General features: G+C 44.0%; 1 protein-coding gene across 3 annotated transcripts in view; it reads right to left on the bottom strand.

Annotated features, from left to right (window-relative positions):
• LOC147701280 (phospholemman-like) overlaps positions 1–25,297 on the bottom strand; it is a 358,878-nt gene that overhangs the window by 225,762 nt on the left and 107,819 nt on the right. For 2 of the 3 annotated variants that reach the window (XM_086930013.1, XM_086930012.1), the window contains exon 2: positions 18,432–18,573. The exons of the other annotated variant lie outside the window; for it this stretch is intronic. The gene's annotated coding sequence lies outside the window, so the exon portion shown is untranslated. The remainder of the gene's footprint in view (positions 1–18,431; positions 18,574–25,297) is intronic. 3 annotated transcript variants of the gene reach the window in all.

Genomic DNA, 25,297 nt, shown 5'->3' on the forward strand with positions numbered 1-25,297 from the left:
ACTTCTTTTCCGCGATGATGGTGTGCACCTTTCGCACATTGGCAATGCATATTACATGATGGAAATAAGGGATGTCATCAGTAAGCTCTGGGACGAGTCCATTTGGTGCTGCCGGGTTTGAGGGCGAAAGGTGCACTGCACATTGGGGTGGGGCAGGTAACCGCCCTACGGGGGTTCCCTGGTTGGCAGACTGTGGAGGGGTGGGGAGTCTATGACGGGCATACTCACCCCCCTCCCCCGGGGAGGGGGATACAGGTGCCTGGAGATGCTGCAGGAGGTTAAAAGAGAAGTGTGGAAGCGAATGGAAGAAGGGAGAAGATCGCTGAGTGAGGCAGGAGAGATTAACTAGTGTGGGAATGTATGATGGATGAAAGACATTACATTTTTGGGGTTGTTGATAAGTTATTGATGTTTGGTTAATTTGTTGATGTCAACCCTGTCCTAATCAAATGTCCTTTTACGCTAACATCAGCGTGGAGTGGTCATTGCGTGAGCTTCCAGGGACTTAGCTGACGGAAAGAGAAGCCTGTCCCCCGTGAAGACTCATGAGGGGGATCTGCGAAGGGGTGGGAGCGGGAACAGACCACTGCACCTACCGTACTCTGTGGGAGAGCGACCCTGCTTTAAACATCAAAGAGAAATCCATGCAATAGGACTTATTCAGCCACAGGAGATCCTGAGCTGGCATGGAAAGTATAAAACACTGAATGAATAAATGAACGAACTGAATCCCTCTAAGCGCTTCTTCTTGGTTCAGACAGTCGTGCACTGTTTGCACTGCCCATGCCCCCGTTCTGTTGCTCTTTCTTGCCTGTTTGGCGCTATTCGAGTACCACCAAATACATGGATATGAATAAGAGCCTACCTTTGAACTCGCCTCTCATTTCAGCTGCACTGAGTTCAGGGAGATGTGAAGTAAACGTTAGTTGATTGGGAAGCCCAAAATCCTGCACAGTCCCAGCAAATGGTTAAATTCTGAACTCATAGCAGAAAAAAGTAATGTGAAGTGAAGAAGAGAAGAGCTTATTAGACATCAGACAGAACTTACCATTTCCACCAACCCTGAATCCAGAATAAGATGCCCAAAAACACTGTTTACTAACGATGTCTACCAGACCTAAATAATTCAATTGATTTTATTAAGGTTTATGTTATATGACTGCGCTCAGAGATCCATGTGAAGTTCTCGTCACTTAACGAAGCTGTCTAAAAACCATGTAGCTAAGTGTCAACAATGTTTTTGAGGACGGAGATGTACAAACCAGAGCCATGCTCTCCACAAAGCAGCAGAAGGCTGATGTAACTAGCTGTATCTTTAAAGGTGATAATATTCTGATGTTGAACACACCAGGCTTCAATGATCAGTCATTGAGTGATATTGGGACTTAGAAGAGGTTTTTTCTGTAAAGATTTGTAAATGGAACCTCCGAAGATCCCGGCTTACACGTTGGAGCCATTTTTATCCTCAACCCCCACAAGAAGACTACAACAGGACAGCACATCTATTGAGAAAGAAGGGGTAGAGGGGACAATGAAAGACCTGAAGAGCGTACAGGTCACCAGCCATAATGGCACCTGTGTTGACTTCCGTCCCAGCTCTAAATGGGTGAAAACTCACCTAGATTGTTCTCAAAAGAGGGGGGAATCTCACCTGTGGTGTCTCCTCTATGCCAATAGTGCCGCTTCATGGTGATGCTAAGATATTTGCTAGCTGAGTTGCTTCAGACCTATAAGGACATCTGACAAATACGACACATACAGATCGAACAGGATTCATCAGAGACGAATGGGAAGGACCATTTTAGGTGTTAGTGCTTGATGCTAAAAAAGTCTTCAATGGACTTCGGTATAGTTAAATGTATCCCGTAGGAGAGAAATGCCTTTGGCATTGTTTAGCCACTTCAATAAAGAACTGTATCTTTTGCAACTGAACATCTTCCTTGGTCCTCACAAATGAACAATTCTTGGTTCCCATCTCTGGCTTAATTCTGGCATGAGGCAGTCTGCAAGAAAGGATTGCTATATATACAGTTTCCAGAACTACTTATAACGTATCCTTTTATGAACACAATGTTTTGCATAATTTTTCCAATCACCAGGCCACCATACTAGCACAAGGATACAGCTCACTTTCCAGTTACAACATCAACATGAGCAAGTCAAAACGAATGCCAGTGTGTTCTTTCAATGTACAATGAGCATAAGAAGACTGTTTCTATAAATCCAACAAAAAACAATCAAGGTACTAGTTAGGCATCGCAAGAACTAATGACGAACCCATATATTCTTTGAGAAATATAACCCAACCATAGCTAATTTTAATGTACCATATAGAAAAGGGAGCGGAACATATAGTGCCACACCTGACCCATGTTTTAAGAGTGTAGTTATCAACCATTCAATTTTCTAGCTGTTTGCACTCACTACAAGCTCCTGCTGCCAAGGTGCAATCCTTGAGACAAGGTTAGAACAATAATACAAAGCGGAGAGGTGCACCACATCGGAGTAAACAAAAAAGTCCCAATCACATATGTGAACTGTATGGAAATCTTTCAAGAAAATAAAATAAAGACAAGATTTGCATATATTTAAACAGGGATGGCTGAAAATAAGCACGTGTTTAGAGCATCAAGTTAAGGGGGGCACCACAGAAATTTTCAGCTGCCAGATTTACCATGGACCATATGGTGCAAAAGTGCAAATGGTGCAACTGAACCTATAAATACAGTGGAAGTATACAAAAATAAAAAAATTCTCCATCTTACTGTAAGTTTTGTTTCTTACAGAAAAAGAACATTTTATTTTACGGTTTGTTATTGTTTATATTTTGAATTAGATATGTATGGGGGCACCAAAATCTTTTAAGTGCCTAGGGCTTCTAAAGGTCTGAGTTCACATGTGAATGGAACTTTTTTGTTTACTTCCGATGTGGTGCACTTCTACTCTTTGTATTATATTACTAATTTTAAGGAGTTGGAACCTGCTGCCACTCTCACGAACAGTATGATCAATGACCCTAAAATAATGCCAGCTGGCATCCCACCAAAGGTGTTGAGGATGTGATTAGTAAATGCAAAGAAGACAAAAGAGGCCCTCTGTTAAAGTCTGTGTTTTCAAGGCATTTAAATCCGCTTTAACATTCCCAGATATGTGGATCTGTCATATGGGTCTGCCAATAGGTATGATCAGTAGGCTTCAGATAGTGCAGAATTCAACAGCCTGACTGGTCTGCAAGGTTCCCCTTTGCAAACGTATTTCTCCTTACCTGAGACAACTGCATTGGCTTCCTTTGGCCAAGCGCATTGCATTGAAGGTTCTTACATTTGCTTTCTGGGCACTTCAAGGAAGGGGGTCCAACTATTTGAGGAAGAGACTTCGTCCTTAACAGCAGAACAGATCTCTTAGGTCTAACCACAAACGATACCTTAACCTCCGTTTCGTGAAAGCCAGAATTGGGGGAAGGACTTTCAAGGTGGGGACCTCTAAATGCTGGAATAACCTTCCTCTTCAATTACACACATTGCAGTCAGGGCAAGAATTTAGAAAGGCCCTGAAAACTTGGTTCTTTAGTCGTAATGACTAAGGTATATTGACCACTACCTCTATCAATGTCCATGTTAGCGCCGGGACACCGCATCCGGGGTAGCTGCGCACTTTATAAGCTTCTTTATTATTATTATTATTATTAATATTATGATGTATATGAAATGCTGGGTTAACTGTGGTGATGAATGTGCCTGGAGCACTGTAATGTTTATCTTTGCTTCTCATCCTTTGAAGCCTCAGAGCTAGCATACACTCAGTTCCATCTGAGGTTAGTTTCTGGTCTTTACCACAAGAAGAGAGAGGTGGGTACCAATAGTGTCACAGCTGTCATACTTTGACACCTACTTCTCACACCCAACCATTCACTTTTAACTGCTTACTAGGTTGAGGGGGTGTCAGGCTGAGGTGGGTAGGCTATTGTTTTCAGATCTGGGTCACCTAGTTTCTGGGTTAAACGCAACATTTTTTACTCCGTGAATATACATTTTTAAGCAGAGTTACCAATAATGCAGATCAATTTCCGGGGACGCAGAACCTGAATTATTCTGAGCTACAGCGAAAAAGTAATTAATTATGGATTTAAGTCGGTTATACGGCCATAACGGGTTGAAAGTACAAGATCGCGTGATCTATTGTTCTTTTCCTGCTGGGGATTATTGCTCAGATGCAACTCAAGAAAATGGTGTACATTTATTCTGCACCCGTCAGCCACAGTGAACCTTTCTAATGTAGTACACAGCCGTGTTAATCACTACTAAGCCTTAAGGCAATTAAGCGTGGATTTGAAGCACGTGAAATGCAGCCATGAAATGATACCAGACCATATGTGAATTACAAGAAACAAACAATTCCTTGGACTTTCCTTCTCAATGGGTAGTGATTAGAGATGCCTTAGAGGCCTGTTCCAGGCTGTCTTTGTCTGCACAGCATTCCTCATGAAGATGTGGTTCTTAAGGTCATCTTTGGGAATTGAACCTGCCCATGCTTCACATTTGAAGAGTTACTTTCCCTATTGTACGACAAAGACTGGCCAGATAAGAACCCTGTTTCTGTGGTTGTTTATCCTGATGGTGGTTTGCAGAGCGGAAGGTAAAACTAGGAGCCAACATAGTGTAATGTATTCTTCTCCCCCCACAGGATACTCTGAGGCATGTGTAGTGAAGCACTCTCTTTTATTCAAATACAATAATGCAGATAAGAGCTAAGGGCGCCGAGCGTCTAACTGCCTCCAGCTCCGGTCGCCAACTGCCGTTTCTCGTGTTCGCGCCTTCTCCCTAGTGCCTAGTGCGCATGCGCGCCTATCCGCTCTAGCCTACGGCGTAACGCGTCATCGCGTATACGCCCGTAGACTAGAGCGCATACCACATATCTCCCCCCTTTAATGAAAACAGAGTTGTAACATTTCCCCCTTCAGGTGAGTGTCCTCCAGCCGTGAACATTGTCTATGTGGGGCACCGGGGGGCCGGCACCAAGCTAGTGTCCATCCATCACAAAGTCACTATAACGAGAGGGCACTACAACTGCCCTTCCGCTGCGGGTGTGTCTTACCGGCATGTTCTCTCTCGCCTCTGTCTCTTCTTGGGACACCCCAGCTTCTCTCACTTCTGTTCTCAGCCCTGCATTCGCTTGCACTCCTCCTCCGTCGGTCGGCCTGGCTCCCAGGACAATCGCTTCACTGTCCTCGCCTGCACCTTCTCCATGGTTGTCTATGCCGTGATCTGAATGGGGTGCAACCTCCGGGTGATCCGTGTCCCTTCCAACTTCCTCGGCTTTGGGCCAGACTAATATTTTATTGACTCTGGCCATGCGTTCTTGTGACCAGACTTTGCCATCACTGAGGAGGGCCGCTCTGCCACGCACTTCCCTGACTTGTAGCGGCTGGCTGAATTTGCTTTCGCCCTTCTTTTGTAGAGTGGGGAGTTTGATCCTAACCCACTCCCCTTCTTCCAGCGCCGTTTCTTTCGTGCTTCGTCGCTTGTCATAGTGCGCTGCATAGATCTTCTGGGCCTTCTCTAGATTGTGCTGCACCACTGCAGGGGACCACTTGCTGGTGATGGTCTTCTCCCTCCATGCTACGTTGTCCCGGGTGAAGGGATGCCGTCCTCTTAGTACTTGGAACGGACTATACCCCACCACAGAGGGTGTTATCCGATAGGCCCATAGCATGTTCATTACTTCCACCTCCCAGTCTTTTCCTTGCGATATGGCTGCCTGGATGGAGCCCATGAGCACCCTGTTGAACCTTTCGACCTGGCCGTTGCAAGATGGATGGTACACGGCAGTGTGTCTCCCTACGATTCCGTTTCTCTTCATGTATCTCCCCCACTTGTCCGACACAAACTGCGGTCCATTATCGCTGAGGATTGTTTTGGGTATTCCCTCTCTGAGGAACACCGAGGTTAGGAACTTCAAGATCGTGTCCGTGTCCATTGACTCTTGTATGTCCACTTCTGGCCACTTGGAATACTTGTCTATTAACACGCAGATGTACTTGTTCACACCTCTATTGTCCAGAACGGGCCCCAGAATGTCTATGGCCACATCCTCCCATGGGCCCTGCGGGGTGTCGAACTTCCCCAGTGCTGGTCGGAGTGGGCGGAGCACCTTTTCCGCTCCTTGGCATTGCCCGCACTCCCGCACTTGTCTCTCGATGTGGGCATCCATTCCCGGCCACCAATACATCTGTTTGACCAACGCCTTGGTTTTCACTATGCCCAGATGCCCCTCGTGAAGCAACTTCAACAGTCGGGGTATCAATGTCACTGGGGGAACCACTCTCTCTCCTCTGTACAGGAATATCCCCGAGTCACTCAAGGACAATTCTTCTCTTATCTCATAAAAACGTCGGACACCCTCCGTGAGCTTCTTCTTGTCCGGCCACCCCAACGTGAGATGTTTCCTTACTTCCTTCTTCTCATCATCGAGCTCGTAAGCCGCCTGCCATTCCTGCGCACTGATCGATGTCTCGTGATCCTCCATGCTGGCAACCATCTCCTCTGTGTCTGGGGTCTCTCCCGGCGCCTCTTCCATGGCTGATGCCCGGCTGAGGTAGTCAGCTACCTTGTTCTGCGTGCCAGGAAGATATTCAACATCGTACGTATAATCAAGCAGCTTCAGAGTCATTTTCGCTATTCTCGGGGTGGCAGTGTCATGGCCCGATGACGTCAACACTTTGATGAGTGGCTTGTGGTCCGTTTGGAGCCTGAATCTCGTGCCCCATAAGAACTGCCGAAACTTGTTCAACGCCCACGTGACTGCCAGCATCTCCTTTTCAATTACGCTGTACCTTTGTTCCGTCGGGGACAGCGCCCGGGATGCGAAGCTGATGGTTTCTTTGGTTCCGTCCTCCCTTTCCTGCGCCAATACAGCCCCCAAGCCCTTGTCGCTCGCATCGGTTGTCACGATAGTCTTGCCCGTGAGGACGTACCCCTGCAATGGGATGGCATGGCTGATACAGTCTTTGATGGACTCAAATTCGGACTGGGCCTCCCTGTCCCATTCGAATTTTGTATTGTGCCTTATTAGTTCTCTCATCCTGTACGTTCTCGTGGCAAAATGTCTGACAAACTTGCTGTAATACTCGGCCATTCCAAGGAATGACCGCACTTCCTCTTTAGTTGTTGGGGCCTTGGCGTCTTTTATCGCCTTCACATTTTGCTCCTTCGGCGAGATGCCATGCGTTCCTATCTCGTGCCCTAGGTAGGTCACTGAGCGAGACCCAATTCTGCACTTGCTCCATTCCGCCGTCATTCCTTTGCTTTGCAGCACTCCTAGCACTTGATGTAGTTTCTTGTCGTGCTCACCTTTGTCAGAGCCCATCACTAGGATGTCGTCTTGGAAATATTGCACTCCTGAGATGTCTTTAAACAACCTGTGCATCAACTTCTGGAAAACGGCCGCAGCGGATGCCAGGCCAAAGGGCATTCTCTTGAATTGGAAGCATCCAAAGGGCGTTATGAAGGCTGTGTACTTCCTGCTCGACGGGTGCAATTCTATCTGGTAGTATGCAGACGTGAGGTCTATGGTAGAAAAATGGTTGATGCCTTTTGTCCTTGCTAGCATCTCCTCTATCCTGGGGAGCGGGAACCTTTCCACGATGAGGTTTTTGTTGAGCTCCCTCAGGTCCACGCAGAGCCTGACCTTTCCATTTGGCTTTTTAACTACCACCAAGGGCGATAGCCATTCCGCACTGTCCACTGGCTCGATGATATCTAGCTCTTCCAACTTCCGTAGTTCCTGGCGCACCGCCTCACTCGTGGATATCGGTATGTTCCGGACCTTATGCACTACTGGTACTGCTCCCTCCTTAAGAACCATTTTATGCACGAATTTGTCTAGTTTGCCTACCGTGCCCTCGAAAACCTTGGGGTATGCTGCCTTCCAGTCTTCCTCCTTCGAGAGGGGCCATTCGTCTGTTAGCAAGATCTGTTCTTTCCCTCCGGGATTGAGTATGATGCCGAGATCACCTGCGTCTCTCCATCCGAGTACCGATGGGCCCTTCTCCGCTACATACAGGGTGCACGTGGCCACCCGTCCTCTGAATTCGAACTCCAAGTCCCTGCATCCTACCAGTGGGATGGAATTCTCGGTGTACGAGATGGGTCTGATGTCCGGCGGCCACAGGTCGGGTCCTATGACTGGCGCGAAGTCCTCCTCCCATATCGACCTTTGCACGATGGTCCAAGGGGACCCTGAATCCACGGCTACATGTACCTTGACGCCCCCGACGAGCATGTCGGTGCGGGGCTTATCCCTGCGCTTCCCGGATACATCCAGCACTTGATCCTCAATGCACAGCACCAGGTCATCCTCCTCTGGTTCTTCTTCCTCACTCACGTTGGCCGTGGCTGCGTCGATGCACTTGACCGTGGACTTCGACCCTTTCTTCCGACATACCTTTTCGAAGTGACCGGTCAACCCACAGAATGAGCACCTGGCGCGAAACGCGGGGCAACGCCTGTCCTGGGCCATGTGCGCTGCACTGCCACATCTGTAGCACGCGAATTTCGTCCCCTGGTTGGGGCGAGACATCTGCTTCCCAGACCCTCTTGTGTCCTTCCTCGGGTCTCCGTAAGCGATTTTGGGCTTGCTGGATTGTGGTGCCTCATCGATCTTGTTGATCATTTGTCTCGGCCCGCTTTCCCTTTTTGCTGCGTATGCGCCTCTCTTCGACATTTCCGCCTTCTTGACCATCGCCACTACTTCTTTCAGGGTTGTCTCATTCATCGCCCATAGCTTGTCTTGGACTGCTCTGCTGGTGGTGTGCATTACAATTTGGTCTTTGATGTATTCATCCTGTAGGTTCCCGTACCTACACGTGATTGCAAGCCGGCGGAGAGCTGCCACATAGTCATCAATGGATTCTCCCGCCTCTTGTTTTCTCTGTTGGAAGTTATAGCGGTCTATCGAGACGCAAACTGCTGGGCGGTAATGGCTGTCCAGGTCGTCCAATGCATTCACAAAGACATCCGTCTCCGCTGCACCCCTATCTTTGGGCACCAGGTTCTTAAACACCCTTACCCCTTCTGGGCCTAGGTTGTGGAGCAACAGTCTCTTCTTCCTTTCGGGTTTGTATTCACCTTCACTCTCATCTTCAAGGGCCTCAATGTAATTGAGGAAATATTCTTTCCAGTCTTCCCATTTTAGTTGGGGTTCACCAGGTCTGGTTAGGAACGGGACGGGCGCCATTAGGGCTGACGCTTGATTCGCCATTCTGGCTTCGCCTCTAGGTCCTCCTTCCTGGGCCCTTTGGGTAGGATCACCGGACGCTCCTGCGTTCTCTGCCGTGTCACCTTGGCCCCTAGGGCTACCTGGGGTATTGTCCCTCGTAGTGGACGCTGTCTGTGCTGCCTTCCCCCCTTCCTCTAGCTTGGGGGTGTCTCCCTTGGTTGCCAGGTTGCTGCCTGGGGGCTCCTGGGGTCTTGGGTCGCACTAACCTGCCTTGAGAGGCTGGGGTTCTGTTCCTTGCCGTGCTGCTGCGCTGCTGCCACGCCCTTGCTCTTCCTTGTAGGACCAGTGCCTTGCTGGGAGTTTATTCTTATTTTTTTTTTTCAGTGCTCTGCACCTGGTGGTGTCCAGATCCCACCTTCGTCGCCAATGTAATGTATTCTTCTCCCCCCACAGGATACTCTGAGGCATGTGTAGTGAAGCACTCTCTTTTATTCAAATACAATAATGCAGATAAGAGCTAAGGGCGCTGAGCGTCTAACTGCCTCCAGCTCCGGTCGCCAACTGCCGTTTCTCGTGTTCGCGCCTTCTCCCTAGTGCCTAGTGCGCATGCGCGCCTATCCGCTCTAGCCTACGGCGTAACGCGTCATCGCGTATACGCCCGTAGACTAGAGCGCATACCACACATAGAAATCCCTTATAAAAAATACCCCAAAAATCTTTTAGTCAATTTGAAAGTGGCTTTCATGCTTACAAATATAAGACGAGGTAGGTCTAGAAGGACAGTAGTACTGAAAGAGATTTAGGGCCTGATTCCGGTGTCATTGATTTGACCGCCATATAAGGATACTGGCGATTTAACCCATAGCTGATGGAGCAAGATTGCTGCCTCCACCAGCATCATAGATCCCAATTGTGCGGCGGTTGGAGCAGCGGTGCTGAGGCAGGCACTGCCGTCAGGATTCTGATATCCCTTTCCGACAGCCTTTTCATTTCTGGAACCCTGCCATGAAAAGATTATTGGAAAGGGTGCCGAGGGGTCCCAAACCGGTCATCGCTGGCCAATGAAAATTGTGCCTGCCCGCACTTACCTCTGTGCATCGTGTGCCATGAATGGCACACGGTGCACAGATGTGCAGAAGTCACTGCACAGCAGTGGCATCTGCTGCGGCTCATCTTAATGGCCGAAACTTGCCTCTGCGGTGGGATCGCCGACTTTCTGACCACCAGCCTGGCGGTCAAATCCGAATACAGTGGTCAGACCGCCACATGCTCAAATGGGCGGTCTCCGGACCACCGCAATAGCAACCAATAGTCCAACCACCCGGTATCGTATTGATGCCCATAGTCTTTAGTTAATTTTTTTTTTCAAAATTATAGAGGCTTATTTTTGACTGTAGTTGATTTTCAGACAGACAAGGTAATGAAATAAGGAAAGAAACAATATGTTAAAACAAAGAACAATAGCGAGAAAAAAAATCTGCATCATGACAATGCCTTTGTGCATTATGAAATATCTTATACTGCTAATACACATTTTAAGGTCATTTAGGTGACTTGTGACAAACTTGCAAATTTACGATTAGAACATACTAATGTTCCATATTAGTCTGTTAACTGCATGATCTGTTTGGTTATTTTCTACAGAAGGTAGCATCCTGCTATGTTTTTTCCTTGGTACACATATATTTTACCATTTTAGAAGGGCTTCCATGGTATTTGTCTTTAGGCTGCTGACACGTTTGTAAGACACTACATCAAGAAAAGCAATATCAAAAGGCACAAATATCGCCCCCCAAAATATCAGAAAGCTAAATATCAAAACACTGTACTTGAATATGAAGACACACATCTATGGTGAAAAGATTGCAAAAAGATATCGAAAATATAAAAATATCATAAACAAAAATAAAGAAATACCAAATATCGTTTACACCTGAAAACTAAACTAAGGAAACATAACAACAATCAAGTTAAACTTATAAACAGTTAACAAAAAAAATCCTTTTCCAATTAAATAACAGTATAGAAGGCTACAAAATGCACAACAAAATTCTTCCTAGAGAACAATTACAGCAGGACAGAGCCAGTGTGTCAGTTTGCAAGTCTACAGTAGAAGACTTCAACACTTCAAATAAACACTAAATACCACAAAGTAAGTTTACCAATCATTGACAGCTAACAAAAGTAATACAAAACTACAACTATGTTGAGATAATAAATAATGTAAACTATGCTGTATATTTATTTCTCCAGCATACGGTTGCAGCCTAAGGAACATTCTAACATATATTCCTCTTTATCCCCATATTACTGTTATAATGGCTCTCACACAAATGATTTTGGACTTGGGGACTTCATCTATCACCGGCTTCCTGATAAACTGGTAAAACTTCTCATAAAACGCTGTGGCGACTCCTGTAGCAGGGTCAGGTGAACAAGATCATATTACTCCTAAGACACCTTAATTGATTAACTATGAAATACAAAATATTCTTCAAATCCCTTAAAATTGTGCACCTCATAATCCATTTAACTTCGCCAGCTTTCGTGACAACACATTTCCAGCTGTACATCCCCAACGAGCAATGTGTTTTGCGGATACATTTCTGCAGAATATTCCTAGAAGTGAAATGTTTCTCGTTCGATAACAGGGCCTAATTAATGGCAGAGACAAAGGAATAGGACACGCTGCTGTTAGATGTATGTGTGCTTCCATGCCTATTAATCATCAGTAAAACCTTTTTTTTATTCGACTCTCCCTTTTAACTGTTGTCTTTTAAGATGCTGTTTATGTCCTTATCAACCTCTGATGTAGCTTTCAGTCATATAGCGCCTTGACTCTCCAGTGTACATGCTCCCATACCTGCTGCAATTCTTACCCCTGCATTAGGATGGTCATTCATGACACATTGTGGCCATGCATAGCTTGATGGTGTCCATTCTACCATGTAATGTTTTTGTACTTGTATAGCGAACAGCTACCCGCAGTGGGTTTCCCGGCACTTGTACGAATACTGCAAGGGAACCCTTCCTGGCTTTCCCTGTGAAGTGTCCACTCCTGGGCACCCCCATGGTGCAGACCAGGCATCTCTCGTGTTGTGGGGGCCGTTGTGGAGACTAAGCAAGCTATTGCCCAGAGTTGCAGCGTGGGACCCATGATCAGAATAAGCACTGAGGCGAGAATATCCGGTCAGGGGAATTAATGAGCCCAAGACCCGCCGGGGCAGGAATCGAACCCTGGTCCCTGGTTAGAGCTCGGCATTGAGGTCTGCCTGCTCTAACCATTGAGCCACACTTCTCCACTTGAGCCACACTTCTCCACCATAAAGCTGAGCCTGACTTAATGATCCTGGCAGACTGTGCTAAGATAATGCCATGGCCTGAATGCAACTAGGTTTGAATACACTAAAGCTAACGCAAGCGCAAAGTTTAAAGGAACCGGTATAAGTGAACATATGTAACACGTATGTTGGTGTTCTAACATAGGCAAGCCGCTCCAAAAAGCCCATTACAGATGCCCAAGATTTCGGCACGCCCTTTGTATTTGTAAATGTTTGACTTGAAGTGTAGCCTTAATATTGTCCACCTTAATACATCATGCACAACCACAGCTTTTATGAGAACTTCCATTCAGATTTCTGAAATATAGTGTAACAATTACACCTGCTGCCTTTGCCAGTTTTCCCCCACAAGAGCGCCACCCCACTAGAGCTTTAGTTGACATTTGGGGACAGGTGGTCATTAAGTCCTATGACTCACATATTGGCAGTCATTTAACTTTTTGCTTTAGTCAGTTATTCAGTGTTTGACATTGTGGGCGCATATGTCTTCCATGATAAAATAAGGGGGAACAGTCGGAACACCGCGGTCTGAACCATTAGTGTTCTGACTCCGCAAGCCCTACCACGCATGCCTTCTGTTTGAAAAAGCTTTATTAAAGAAATATAATAAACAAGCAAAGACATCAGCATAAAACAGTAAAATGTTATAAACATGTCAAAAAAGGAATGAATACTAATGTCAATGCATGAAAGGCAAAATAGAGCATTTTATAGGGATTTTAAGAGAGAAGTAAGGGAAGAAAAAGGGGAGAAGAAGAAAGAAATAACAATGTAAAGTCTATAATATATGGCTGAATTATGGCAAATAAATACATGGTACAATTTCCAATATTAAAATAAATAGCATAAGGATAACCAATCATGTAAAGTAGTTGTAAAAAATAAAATGACAAGAAGGAGAGTATGCAAACTGTTCAAGGAGGTTTAAAATTCTCTGAATTAACCAGGACAGGGTGATTCAAAGACAAGTGATATAGGTATAGGGTGAGAGGTAACCAGTAAAGATCAGTGTTACGTATTGGTTTACATGAAGAGGCGAAAGCAACATCAAGTCTGTGAAAATGACATGAAGTGTTCCACAAACTCTGTATGGAAATTTTTGTGAGAGATTTCCAATTAGAAGAGGTGTGTTGGAAGGCGAGAGCAAGCATAAGATCAAAAAGACCATGTGAATGTGGAGGGAGTTCAAAGGAGTCTGAAAGACTACCCAGAAAGAGAGTGCTGGAAGTATAGGAAATAGAGATTGAAAAAATGCGGGAAAGATATAACCAAACCTTGTCCCAAAAATCGAAAACAACAGGACAGAGAAGAGTAGGAGGAGGAGTGCGGCTCAATGGTTGGAGCGGCAGACCCTGATGCAGAGCTCTAGCCCGGGACCAAGGTTCAATTTCCGCCTCGGCGGGTCTTGGACTCAATTTCCTCGGACCTGACAATTCTCGCCTCGGTGCCTATTCTAATCATGGGCCCCACGCTGCAACTCTGGGCAATAGCTTGCTTAACCTCCACACCGGCCCCAACAGCGCTAGGATGCCTGGATTCACCCTGGAGGTGCCCAGGAGTGGACACTTCACAGAGAAAGCCAGGATGGGTTCCTTAGCGGTATGAGTAATAGCGCCAGGAAACCGCTTGGTGACAGTACGCTCTACAAATACCTTGACATTTACATTTACATTTACATTTACAAGAAGAAATGTAGAAGGTCAGCATGTAAAGCATTATAAGTCCAGCATTTAGAGTCAGAGGAAGGAAGATAGCAAGACAAAACAAGAGGAGAAAGAAAGAGTCTATGATAGAAATAGAATAAAGATTGGGTAAGAGATGCAGAACGAGAAATTTTCAGGGACCTGGACCAGATTTTATCCCATAGAGCAACCAAAATCTGTCTCCCAAGCCAACTCCACCTTAGTCTTAGGACGTTCAGGATTAGGTGAGGAGAAAAAGGTATAGCTAAGAGAAGCTTTAGGGAGAGTAGTAAGAAGAGAAAGAAGAGGAGATGGGTGCAAGATTGCCGGAGATGAAGAAGGAAGAGAATAATAGCGATCTAGAATAATTCCCATAAGGATGTTGAACTTATGTAGAAAAGAACGTGGACACTTGAATAAAAGTTGAAATTGAGGAAAAGTGCTAGGGCACAAACCATCAAATAAATGATTAACCCAAATGATACCTTTCAATTTCCATGAAATCCAAGAGATGGGTCTATTATGTAAAAGAATAAGAGAATTATACCAAATGGGGGTAGATAAAAAAGAGGCCTGTGTCATTTCCTGAGGGTGAACCAAAGGTTTTAAAAGAAAGAGGTATGTTTGAATAAGGGAGGTTTAGTAGAAAAACGTATCACCTCATTAAAAGAGAAGGGTAACAAGAGAGTTTGTTCAATAAGAAGCCAAAGAGGAGTGAAAGAAGAGGGAACTGAAGAAAGCCAACGTGACGCTTGACGAAGAGAAAAGGATTTATGGTAAAGATGAAAATCAGGGAATTTAACTCCACCATTCAGTTTAGATTTGCGGAGCGCAAGAAGAGAAATTCTAGCTTTTTTATTTTTCCAGAGAAATTTCGAAAGAGAGGAATTAATACCTTTAAAATAAGGGGTAGGAATATGAACCGGTAACATAGAAAAAGTATAAATATTTTGAATGGGAGCTATCATCATTTTAATTGAGTCCAAACGGCCCCACCAGGAAAGAAAAAGAGGGTTCCAAGAGGAAAAAAGAGGAAAAAAGCTGATCAATGCGGGATAGAACCGCCAACATATTCAATTTAACCGAAGAAGAAATGGAATTTGCGAACCAAATGCCTAGATATTTAATCTTTGAGCTGTTCCAAGTAAAACCAGTAGTGGAGAAAAGGTGAGGAAGACAAGTCTTGGTTAAGGGAAGAATTTCCGTTTTATCTGAATTAACCTTACAGCCAGATACTAGAGAGAAAGATGTAAATTCAGAAAGTGAAGGGGGAATGGAGACCTCAGGATTAGAAATGAATAGAAGAATATCATCTGCATAAGCAGCAAGGTTCAGTTGCTTATTGCCGTAGGAAAAAATAGAAATAGATGAGTTGTTGCGAATGGAGGAAAGGAAAGGTTCAAGAGCTAGAACAAAAAGGAGAGGTGATAAAGGATGCCCTGCCGAACTCCACGTTGAAGAGTAAAGGAGGAAGATAGTTGACCATTTACAAGCACAGATGCCTTAGGCATAGAATAAAGGAGAGATACAAGGGAAAGGAATTTGGAACCAAAACCGTGCCAATATAAAGATGCAAATAAAAAAGACCAACCAACCCTATCGAAGGCTTTTTCTGCGTCAACAGAGATGGCGGCAAGAGGGGTAAAAAAAAGTGGGGCTTTATTCAGAACATTAAGGAAGAGACATGAATTATTGGAAGTGAGCCTACCCTTCACAAAACCACATTGTTCCTTGCCAATAAGATGTGGCATGAGAATCCAAATATAATGCAATTAACTTGGCAAACAATTTATAATCTACATTTACTAAAGAGATTGGGTGATAATTTTTACAAAATTTGGGATCAGGGCCCTCTTTTCCGATAAGACAGATGGTAGCGTCTTGAAAAGTACCTTCAGCTTTACCTGAAGAGTAAAAGGATTGAAAAAGCATAAGAAGTTTGGGCAAAAGAAGATCAGAGAAATGTAAATTAAATTCGACAGGAAAACCATCAGGACCAGGTGGCTTTCCTTTAGTAAGAGAAGTCAAAGCCGATGAAAGTTCCTGTAATGAGAGATCACGGTCAAGGGTCTGGAAATTAAGATGAGAGTGGGAGGATGTAGAAAACTTCCCAAAATAAGATTGAATAAGAGCAGGAGAAGGAGGTGATTCTGGAGTATAAAGTTGTTGATAAAACTGGTGGAATTGATCCAAGATATCTTTATCTCTATGTAAAAGAGAGTTAGTAGGAGAATAAACAGCTTCTGTGAGAGTGTGTTCCTTACGAGATTTTAGATAATTGGCCAGAAGTTTTCCAGATCAGTTACGGCCCCCATAATAACGAGCACTAGAACGGAGAAGAATGGAAGAAGCATTATCAGTTGTAAATTTTTTAAATTGTAGCTTTGCACGTAAAAGCTCAGGTGTCATCTGTTTATCTGATGAGGTATAGAATTTATGTTCCAAGGATTTTATATGAGCAAGAGAGGACTTGCTTTTCTGAAGATATTGTTTTTTTCTCTGAGAAACAAAATCAATAATGAATCCGCTAGCAGTGACTTTAAAAGAGTCCTTGAGGATATAAGGTGGGGTACTAGGATCATCATTAAGAAGAAAAAATTCCTCAGTAAAGGAACAAAATGTAGAAGAGAAGTTAGGATCAGTAAGAAGTGTGCTATTAAAGCACCAACCAGATGGCTTGGGATGCGGTGGGAGCAAATCAAGGTCTGTCACAATAGGAGCATGGTCCGAGATAACAATTGCTTCAATAGAAGAAGAAAGTAAAGTTTGAGAGAAAAAAATATAATCCAATCGGGAAAAAGATGAGTGAAGAGGAGAGAAAAAGGAATAATCTAAAGTGTCAGGGTGGGAAAGTCTCCAAGAGTTAATAAGTTGTGATTGTAAGAGGGTGTCAAGAAATTGTTTATGAGGTTTATGAGGGATGAAGCGTACTGGGAGGTATGACGGTACAACGCATGCTTTTACTACGCATGCCTTTACATCGCAAGTTTTACAACGCATGCTGTTACAACGCATAGTGTTGAGGGGTGCAGGGTAGTGAATAGTTTAATTTACTATTTCCACTCCAGTCCCCATGGATAGTAGGGAAGGAGTTGGATAGTAAATTAAATCTATTCCCTATCCTAGAGCGCCACCCAGCGCAATGCGTTGTAATGACATGCATTGTAAAACTTGCGATGTAAAGGCATGCGTCGTAAAAGTTGCGTTGAAAAGGATGTTCCCCAGCGTACTGAGGATTTGCGATCAAGAAATGGGTCTACAAACTGATTACAATCTCCTCCTAGAATAAAAGAGGCATCTTTATATTAAATACATTTGTTTGTAATCATAGGCCAAAAAGAGGAATCAGGTTGGGTAGGACCATAAACATTAAAAACAGTTAAAGGAATAGAGTTAATGATTAACTTACACAATATCCATCTACCATCATCATCATTTTCTTGTGATAACACTTTACATTTCAATTTTTTATGACATAAAATAGCAACACTGTTTTTCTTTTTAGTAGAAGGAGAAAAAACTGTACCAACCCATTGTCTTTTTAATTTAAGGGATTCGATATCATTAAGGTGGGTTTCTTGTAAGAGGACTATATCAGGGTTATAATACGCTAAATGGGAAAGGACTCTCTGCCTTTTAATAGGATTATTAAAACCCTTTACGTTCCAGGAGATGACTCAGAATGCATAAAAAGTATAAAATTAATATGAACAATAAATTGCAATCAAATTAAGACATAACAGATCGCTAAAGAAGAAAAGAAGGGGGAAATAGAAGAGAGAAAAAAGTGATACAGTAATAAAAGAAGCAGAACAGGTTACAAAAAGGAACCAGGAAATTGTACTAACGATAAGACCGAAATGGAAGAATAAGAAGAATAAAAGGTAACAAACATCATAGGAAACATCAAATAATGGGAAAAAGAGAAAGGAAGGAAGGAGAGTGAGTAGAAAGTGATAAGATGATAATGAATACATGTTAGGAAACAATTTGAAGTAAACAAGATGCCGACAAGTAATACAAACAAGTAAGACAAAGAGGTAAACATGCCAAATGTAGCCTAAGAGAAGAGAGAAGAAAAGAAAATAGAGAGGATCAAGAGGATAAGTAGAGGGGAAAGCAGGAAAGGAAGAGGGAATTGAAATAAGAGAGTAGACAGTACATATCCGAAGGATGACTGAGAAGAACATACCTGAGGGGGACAAACAAGAGGGAAGCGGGGTGATGTCGAAACTCAACAAGACGGAACGCTCAGGGAGCGGGGGTCCAACCGAAGCAGGACAAGGAAGTCGAAGGCAAAAACCACAGGGAATTAGAAAACAAATACCAGGAACCTGTTGTGAAAAATAAAGAAAGGGAATAAGTAAACCTAAATACACTACAATAATACAATACAATGTATAACAGATAAAATAGAACAAAGAGAGTTATATCATAACATATTCAAAACATATTCAAAAGGAACCAGCAACAGGAAGTAAAGAATAGAAACATTATCAAAACTGTACGAAAAGTACCATAAGAGACTAATCAACAAATATAAACGACAACTAAATGAGCCACTAGGAGATGTGGAGGTATCCAAGCCACTATTAGACTGAATGTGAATACATTTCTTAAGTTCTGCAGGGTCTTGAAAAGTCCATGTTCGATACTGATGCGTGACCTTAAAGATGCATTTATGAAACAAGCCATATCTTGCACCTAGAAAGCGTAATGGCGCACGAAGACTGAGAAATTCCTTTCTCCTGGCTGCTGTGGCGTTGGAAACATCTTGAGAGGAACACTCTCTGGCCCAACCATGAAACTTGACGCTTGGACCTAGCTGCAGAAAGGACTGAAAGAAGATCTGTGAATTTCAAGAAGAGGATGATGACTCCTCGTGGTTTCGATGAAGTGGAAAAACGAGGACCAAGTCTATGTGCTCTTTGGATGATAAGAAAAGTGGTGGGTGGCATATCCAATAATTTTGGAAGAAAAGAGGTAAAGAAAGTAACAGGATCATCACCTTCCAAAGTTTCAGGTAAACCATAAATACAGAGATTGTTCCTCCTATTCCTATTTTCCAAATCCTCTGTGTGTTGTTGAAGAGCAAGAAACGATTTCTCCAGAGAAGAGTTTTGTTGAGTATGTGTTGGTATCTCCGTAACTTGTTGTTCCACCAACGTAATTCTGTGCTCTGTAGCTGACCATTTCTCTTTCAGAAATTTTAAATCGTTGTTAGTATCCCCAACTAAGGGACATAGAGCACGAATCTCCTCCAAAAGAAGTTCCATGGAGATAAGAGAGGATGGTTTATCTGGAGAGGGGGGATCCTGATTCAGTGGCTTGGACGAGGTGACAGGAGGCGAGGATTTGGATGACGTGGACTGCGACGCAGAAGATCGATTAGGAGGAGCGCCAGCCATTTGGGTCGAAGAAGTAGGGGTAGAAGTATTTGGAGAAGCCAAATCCTCAACACAGCGACGAGAAGGTACAAAGACAAATTTCGGCTTGCGCAGTTTGCCCATAAAGCGCCACTTGATGCAAAAATGTGAGCTAGAAGTCTAAAGCACAGCGCTTAAATACAGTGAAAATGGAAGGGTTGTATCTTGCAATAACCGTAAACATCTTAGAAAGAACTGTAGGAAAAAGTAGTAAAGCTTCAAGGCGTATAAGGTGTCACAACACAGCAAGATATTGAAAGGCACAGTACTCAAATATCACAAAACAATAGAGAGGCGCTATCTACATGCAACCTGCAGAAATAGTAGAGAAAGGGAGTCATAGGTCATCATAATTCACAGCATTGTAGTCTGAAGATGTAGGCATGAAGATGGTAGGCAGCAGTAGTGGATGGCAAGGCAGGTCCAGAACCAACAATGTGCAGGTCGGTATATGAAACGAACAGCAGTGCCAGATATATGTGCCACATGAACATGCCAAAAATAAATTACAGAGGAATATGCCATATGAATAAGAGATGCGGTTAATGCAGCAAATTGAAGGTACACTTCAGGGTACAGCATACATCAGAGCGCTATGAGGGAGCATGAAGTGGTGGAAAAAACGAGCAGAAATGCACTGGAAAAGCCACAAAGAACTCCATGCAAGTGGCAAACATATGGCAGCAAAGAGAAAACAGTCTCAGAAGTTACCAGCACTCTGTACACGGCATGGCAGAAACGCACGTCAGTCCGTGAGGAGAGACGGTCATGAAGGAAATGGCGGCCGGAACAGCTGGATGATGCGGCAGCACCAAAACCGGGAGAGCGTTGCGCGGCAGGAGGAAATAGTAGCCTCACTCTGCGACGGTCACATTTCGAAGAAGAAACGTCATTGCTGGAGGGCAGGGCATGCCGTGAGACTGGCAGAAAATGCCACAAAAGGGTCTGGCTCGGCGGAGGAGCGCTCTTAAACCGCCATCTTGCGCGGTGCCGAAACCACGCCCCCTACCACGCATGCCTTAACCACGCATATGTCTTAACCATGCACATGTGTAGTTAAGGAAATGCGTGGTAGGGCTTGCGGATGGACCAAAGCAGGAAGAGATCAGCGGTGAGGTAAGTGGGGCTGGGGGTGATTCTGGGTACTTTTGTGGACTGGAGGTGGGGGTTGTTTTGTGGGCTGGGGGTGAGTCGGGGTTGTTTTAAGTGTGGCTCGGGTGTTGGTCGGGGGTAGTTTTTCGGGCTGGGCGGTTGGTTAAAGGTAGTTTTCTGTGCTGGGGTAGATCGGGGTCGTTTTCTGGACTGGGGTGGTTCGGAGGTAGTTGTCTGGGCTGGGGGTGGGTTGGGGTACTTTTCTGGGCAAGTGGGGGCTTTGGGGCTAGTCTTGAGGGCTGTGGGGTGGAGGTAGTTTTCAGGGCTGGGGGGATTAGGGCTAGTTTTTTGGGCTGGGGCTGTTTTAGGGCTGGAGGGAATCAGGGGTAGTTTTCAGGGTGGGGGTCGGAATAGTTTTTAGGGCTGGGGGAGTGTTGAGGTTGCTTTTTAAATTAGGGGTTAGGGTATTAGACCTCAGAGCAGGGGGAGGGGAATGGATAGTCGGGGTAGTTTTTAGGGCTTAGGGCAGGGCAGTTCTTATGGCTGGGTTAGGGCTGGCCAGGGTCAGGTTAAGGGACAGGATTAAGGAACAGGGTATTAGGCATTAGGGCACAGCATGGGGGTTGGGAGCGGTTAGGGGCATGTGCAACTCAGAGTGGGAGGAGGGTGGGGGCAGTATGTGCGGAGGGGAGGCGGGTGTTGACCTTAGCCTCACATACCCCTTTACCATGCATGCCTCCACCAAGAAAATTTGTGGTTAATGCATGCGTGGTAAAGCAATGCGTGGTTAAGACACAGTCGTTATTCAGACTGCGTTGTGTAGGCATGCGAGGTGAGGGATATCGTTATTCTTTCATACAATCTAAAATAAGGGGTGCCATGAAAGGCAGTAGATGGCTCAGTGAATTGATGGTCAATGCTGAAATTTGCAATGATTTGTAGGGCGATAGTTTGTAAAACGACAAAGCAGACTTAACTTTCAATGCTTCCAAGGTAAGTAAATTGAATACCATTTAATTGGGTAAAAGTACCATCTCTTGGTTACCGTGCACAGAAACAGAAAATGTGCTGTATGAAGCACTATATAAAATACATGATTATTGTGAGTTCAACGAGGTACCATGCTTTTGAATTAGCAGAGTAAAACAGAGAGCCAAAGCACCAAGGAGATTTTTAAAGACCCAGTAAAAGCAGAAGTAAAGAAGATAGGGAACTGGGGGAAAGTGAACAGGGAAAATGTATGTTACCAAGGAACCAGTGGTGCAAATCAGCCATGGCCCTGCTTGAATTGGAACAGTCTAGACTGAACTGGAAGGCCAGGTTCCCTCTGAAAAGAAGCACAAGGAACCGCAAACTGGTTTCAGCCCACTTAGGCCTTACCAGGGAGGTATAGCTTGACTCCTGTGTCACAGTGTTCATAGGACCCAGGTCTGGGAATATCTGTCCCACTTCACGTGCCACACCGAGAAAAACAAAAAAGTGATGGGTGGATTTTTTTTAATTAATCTCCACCACTAGCAGTTATTCGGGCCTCCCTTCCATTCCCTTTAAGCATTCCACTGAAAACTTTTTTTTTCTTTTCCACCCAAGTTAGGAATAAGGTTCCAAAGCTGGAAGTAATTTTTTTAATACATCGCAATCTATGGAAGTCTCACAACTCCTGCACCATATTTCTGGAGCTCTTTAACAATGTTAAAAATGAGTTTGACTGCAGCTCTGCCGCCATTTTGCCTGGTTATTTATCACTACAGCTATAGAAAGGAGTAAACAACTGTGGCTTGAATGCCCGTGTGAAACGCTTGTACAGCACCAAGAAGCCATTGCGTTTGTGGGAGTGTCAAATAATACAAGCCAGCTTACAATCCTTATATAAGTTCAGTATGGTTGGAACATCACATGTCACTTATGTTGAGAAAGTGAAACAAGTACTCTTCTGTAATAATGTACTACAGTTGAACTGTAAAGCCAAAACTGCCTGCCAGTAGATCGGTGTGAAAGGCTAAGCAGTCAGCAGAATTAATTCTCCTGATTAAATAAAGGAGAGCTTTGAGGATTAGCCCAATTTTCTATGAATATTTTACTGGAAAGGATGCTGGTACTTGTTGCACTGTTAAAGCTGCAATACCGTGCGTAACATATATGTTTGTGTCAAATTGCAAACTGCATATTTTCATATTTACCTTTTCGCTATACAGATGTTGCATGTATTATACATAAGTGCAACTGATAAGTATTAGAAAGAACAAGAGACCAAAAATTAAAACAAGGGTTTTAGGGGTGGATGTTTGTGTACTCAACCATTTGTTTATTTCTTTATTAAGAATTTTGGCAAGTTGCTACATGCAGCCATTCAGAGCAGTGTGGATATTTACACAAAGTTTTCAGAAGCGACCCCTTAATCTTTAAAGTAGTTGATAAAAACATGTTTTATGCTTCATTTTTCAAGTTTCCTAAGCCTCTTGTGGCTGGATTCGGACCTCAAATTGGGGTTGAGGGCATTCCTATTCTGGGTCCTTTTTATTCCTAGAAATCTGCCTCCATGCTTGATCCTCTTGAAGGACCAATATTAGGTTAGACAGTGGACCTCGAACAAAGGTTTCTGGTGGGCATGTAATGAAGTGTGGGTTTCAAGTTATTAGCACAGCCCAGTACGATTTGTGGATGGGGAAGAGCACCTTAAATTGTATCCTAACGCCCTCTGAAATCTTCTAGGGCAGGGCTGATGCACTTTGGCTTGCAGAGGTTTGGGTATATTATGGATGTCATGTATTATTAAGGATGAAAAAAACTCTAACATATGGCAAAAAGCTATTGCAAATCACTCACCTCGAAGTTTTATTAATTTAGGAAGGCACTCAGCCTTCAGCTTAATTCCTCTCTATGGTCACAGAAGTCCTTGGCATCTTGTATTATCTTTATACAGTAAGGCGCTATAGCAAATTCACCTTTTCTGCATAGTCAAACCAGATTTTTCCTATTTTTCTGGGTCGTATTATTAGTGGCTTTACGACTGTAATAGTAAAGTTCCCGTGTTTCATTCTAAAACGTGCTGTAGATTGGAACTCCCTATTTGGCCTACTTAACTTCTCTATAAATCTATTAAAAATGGTACCTAAAGTGAACGTATGGCATGGAAAGTTAAATAACATATTTGGGCTGCAATATATATTTACATCACACACATCTGCGACAAAACAAATTTCTGCGAGGACCACAAGTATGCTCTCGCGAGGCTGCAGTTTAAACGGACTGCGGTGACACATGGCAGGGAAAACTGACTTTGCTATACAGAAAGAGTCTATTATTATATATTCACTATTCCCCCCAAGTGGCCCTTGTAAGCCCACAGGGCAGGGTGCTAATATAGAAAAAAAGGTCAAACTACACTGAAGTTAGAGTGCCCTCAAAGTGACATAGAAGTCTATTTCACTCTGCAGTCCTAGGTGAGATTAAATTTTTTATTTTCCATCTCTATTTTGGAAAAAGCTATAAAAATGCTTCAACATTATTTCCGGCTCATTTTTTTAAATCTGACGTAGTGGTGAAGTTAGAATTTTGATATCTTAAGCAAAATAAATATTTTTAAAAAAAAGTTCTTAAGGCTACTTGTGCCGGAAGAGGCTTAATATCATTTCTGCCACTCATCACACCTGCACAGCTGAAATATACATCCTTGGCTGAGATAAAGTCAATGACGTGCCTGTAAGCCCAGGAAATGGTAAAAGGTGTTAAATGCTGACCACGCAGAACGAAAACTAGATATCTGGGCGTGGACAGTTGTTAGAGAGCAGGAACAGGACAGAACAATAAATAAGCACGCATAACTATGAATGCAGGAAACAAGACTGAGATATCTGCGTACAGAAGAAGTATGCAGAGAGGACAACAAATACTGGGACATGAGCAAGGAGTCTGCATCCAATAAGGACAGGTCACAATGTGTGTAGGCTGAGCTAAAAACTAAGGCAACCACAGAAACAGAGAGGCAGAAATAATAAGGAACAGAAACAAATAAGACTGGTAGCAATAGGCAGGAATGCCTCCGAGCACTAGGAGCCTCAGAAGTAGGGGGTGTTGCAAGCCAACGCACATTGAGCTCACAGGCCTGAAATAGGTGAAAGCTCTGGTGAAGGGCACAAGTGCAAGGAGAGAGCCATGTGCAGGGAATGAAACAGTTGCTAGGAGCCAGGGAACCACCAATGAATGGAAGGCTGAACTAGGCCTTGGATAGCGGAGGACCTGGAAAACCAGAAGAAACAATAAGGAAAACAGAAAACATGAAACTGTGTAAAGATTTGAGACAAGAGAGAAAAGAGTCCCAAATGCATTTATGAAAGGGTCAGAATACCTATGGGATCCAGGAAATAAGATAGTCAAAAGAAATCCACCATGAGGACATGATCTAGACAGGGTTTGGTAACAAAAAAGGACCTTGCTGCATCATGGCAGTGGTGTGGAAACCTGGAGTACAGTGTGAAGGAGAGCTAGGCATTCTATGTGTAGAATAGTGTAATGTTATATACTTTTGTAACAATTGGAC

The sequence above is a fragment of the Lissotriton vulgaris genome, chromosome 7, assembly GCF_964263255.1.
Source record: "Lissotriton vulgaris chromosome 7, aLisVul1.2, whole genome shotgun sequence".
Classification (NCBI taxonomy): Eukaryota; Metazoa; Chordata; class Amphibia; order Caudata; family Salamandridae; genus Lissotriton; species Lissotriton vulgaris.